The sequence below is a fragment of the Mus pahari genome, chromosome 14, assembly GCF_900095145.1.
Source record: "Mus pahari chromosome 14, PAHARI_EIJ_v1.1, whole genome shotgun sequence".
NCBI classification, from domain to species: Eukaryota; Metazoa; Chordata; class Mammalia; order Rodentia; family Muridae; genus Mus; species Mus pahari.
Genome location: NC_034603.1, coordinates 41,007,866 through 41,011,330, shown reverse-complemented (window position 1 = coordinate 41,011,330; position 3,465 = coordinate 41,007,866). Strand labels below are relative to the sequence as shown.

Here is a 3,465-nt window from a genome sequence, read left to right as displayed (position 1 = left end):
CTCTCTCCAGGTCATTTTACAGCCTCTCCTGAGGCTGCTGCCTTCTGTAGAAGCTACCCTCCCATCTAGTGTCCATACCATCAAAACCATCAACCGTATTCCTCCAACCCAGAAATCCCTGGCCCTCTAAACTTCACTGACTTCAGGAGAATACACCCTTCATTCACAGTTTGGCCAACATGTCTCACTGGAACTCCGGGAAGCATCATTTCATTTCCCCTCTGACCAAATTACTCCAGACCAAGTGTCACATGCTGGACATATCAACACCTGAATATACATGCACCTGCCCTAACCCCTTTCCCTAGAGTTTTAAAGAGAACGGGCTCTGTCTTCTCAGCCCACCTTCATCCCCTTGGATCTCTACCTCTTCACGCAGACCCAGGGTCCCCCTAGTTCTTCCTTGCCGCCCCCAACCTCTCCTCTTAGTCCACCTTCATTCGTTTGTGGCATCCCACCAGCCTACAGAACCAGTCTACCAGGGACCCCACAGCCCACGCACTCAGATCATCGCCTCATCCAGCCCTCCTCAGAGAAGTGTCTTGCAGTAGACAGGAATTAGCACAGAGACCCACGATGGACAATGTGCAGAGAGTGACAGGCCTTGGAGCACTAAGCCCTAAATGGAATGTCTTCATCAAACCTCTCCCCTCAAGGCCCGGGGATCTATGGAGAAGAGGAGGCAGAAAGATTGTAAGAACCAGAGGCAGTGGAAGACTCTGAGGAAACAGTGTATGGACTCACAAAGAGTGTGACAGCTTGCACAAGACCTGAGCAAATTTAAGCCAGACAAAAATCCTGGAACGTGAAGCTGGGCTGGACACAAAATCCCTAATCAGAAAGTTATTTGCAATTGATATCTGCTAGGAGAAGGGAAATCACTTTTCTCCAAGGGAGTGACACTGGGTGTATCAACCACACTCCAAGTGAGACCTTACCCTCAGGAGTTGCTGACCAACACAAAACAGACTCCATGGTGTGTGTGTGTCTGTGTGTGTGTGCGTGTGTTGTGCTGTATTGTGGTATTGTTTTATGATTTGTTTTTGTTTTTTTGTCTTTGGAGGATTTTATTTTGTTGATTTTGGGTTTGTTTGTTTTTTCTGAGTTGGAGACAGAACGAGAGAGAGAGAACGTGAGTGTTGGTTAGGGAGATGGGGAGGATCTGGGAGAAGTTGGGGGAGTGGAAAGAATATGATGAAACAATATTAAATAAAATTTAAAAATAATAAGAAATGTAATGAAAAGAAATATAGTCAAAATGAATAAGTTAGAGAGATAAGAGAGTGAGCTCTGGCAGTGGGACTCCCTGTCGTGTGCTTTCAGTGAAGTTACTTAGCTTTCTAGTGTGTCTGTTTCTCCACTTGTGAAATGAGACAATACTCACCTCCTGGATTAAAAAGATTAAATGGGCTCAAATAAGCAGGACTTAGATCAGTTCTCACTGCACAGCAGGTACCAAAAATATAAAATATTATTGAAGCTCTTAAGATTTGGCTGGATGTCACTTTCATGGAGTATACATGACTTACCCTTCTGGGAATGGAGATTACTGTCACCCAGGCTTATTTTATCTCCTGCTGATAAGAATTCATCAACACGGTGGCATGGCGGGCCTTGCCTTCCTCTTTCCACCATCCTGGCACCTGTGGAGGCCTGCTGGGAACAGGACTCCTAAAAGCAAGTATGTCTGGAAGGCTGTGGTGCAAGGCCATTTTTGCTGGCTACAAGCGAGGTCTCCAGAACCAAAGAGAGCACTCGGCTCTTCTTAAAATTGAAGGCGTTTATGCCCGAGATGAAACGGAGTTCTACTTAGGCAAGAGATGTGCTTATGTGTATAAAGCAAAAAACAATACAGTGACTCCTGGAGGCAAACCAAACAAAACCAGAGTGATCTGGGGAAAAGTAACTCGGGCCCACGGAAACAGTGGGATGGTTCATGCCAAATTCTGAAGTAATCTTCCTGCAAAGGCCATTGGACATAGAATCCGTGTGATGCTGTACCCATCCCGGATTTAAACTAATGGAGAGTAAATAGATAAAAGTAGATCTGTGTTCTTGTTTAAAAAAAAAATCATCAATGCATCAACCTGATGGGTTCCCCAGAGCCCCTGTTGTTTTGGAGGTAATGCTAGTGTGGTCCACATTGGGATCAATGGAAACGTTGAAGACTCCATGGCTATTGAAGCTGCATGGCCAGGATGATTTCAGATTGACAGTGATAATAAAATGTTCCCAAACTCAAACCCCCAGAGAGCAAAGACTCTCTCACAGTTGTGTTCTTCCCTGACTGATAAAATCTCGGTGCCACTGCCCTCAGTCAAGGACCTAGGAAGACAAAGTATATACCGTCTAGAGCATCACCAATCATGTGGGCAAAGGGAAGAAGAGTGTGGCAAAGATGTCTGCTCAAAACAGACACACCTCTGTTTACAGTTCCCCAGCCAAAATGAATCAGACAAGAGAGGGAAAAAAATGTAAGTGCTCCTAAGACTAGAGCATTGATGTCCAGCCTGATGCAACCAGCAGCCTAATTCATCAGAGGAATAAGCTGGCTTCCGACACACTCTGGCACTTTGCAGCAATGAGAGCTGAAGCAGAAAGCGGGTGGTAACCTCAAGCTACAGAAAAGAGGCCCTGATCTACGTGTTCAACCCTACCTCCACTGCGTGCAAGGGAGGCAGCATCAAGACATTTAGTTAGCAAGCTTGGACTCCAAGGCTCAGCACTCAGGGTACAGCAGATATGTGGCCTGAAAAGGCTACAGACTTCTAGTGCCATGCTGGCCCCATGGCTTAAAGAAGATCCACCCAGACCTTTACCGTTTATCATCATCAGATTACATTTACTTATTTATTTGGGGCAGGAAATGCATGTGCCACTGCACAGGTGTGGAGGTCAGAGGACAATGTGGATCCTAGAGACATGACTCAAGCCATTGGACTTGGCAGCAAGTCTGTTTACCCACTGAGCCATCTCAGCAACTCAAGATCTTGATCTTTCTTTACACATTATCCATAGCTCTCTGAACAGGCAAGGCCGGCTGCACCTTAGTGAGCCAGGAGGTTCTAGAACACTGCTCCTTCAGCTGACAAGGCAACCAAGACACCCTTGCCCTTTCCTCCTCTCTCATAAGCCTTCCCCAAGGGCTGCAACATGACTGTCCCAACTCATCTGTCCAAGGGAAACCCGGTTGCCTTATGTAAGATGTGCATCCTTGCCCTGGGGAACCCAGGTCGGTCTGTCCGTCCGTCCATCCATCTGTCTGCTTTGAAACAGGGTCTATGCCACTCTGGCTCTCCTGGAACTCACTATGCAGACCTGGAACACCCTGATTCAGCTGTTTGTGCCTCCCAAGTGCTAGGATTAAAACCATGTGCCACCATGTTGACCCATGAAGGTTCCAGTAACCATGTCAGTCATGCAGGCTTCCCCCAGAGAGATATGTGTTCATCAAAGGGATAAAAC

The 3,465-nt window shown here is 46.6% G+C and overlaps 1 pseudogene; it reads left to right on the top strand.

Moving 5' to 3' along the window:
• The first annotated feature begins 1,682 nt into the window (after window positions 1-1,682).
• LOC110332547 lies at window positions 1,683-2,027 on the top strand (annotated as a pseudogene).
• Window positions 2,028-3,465: the final 1,438 nt, after the last annotated feature.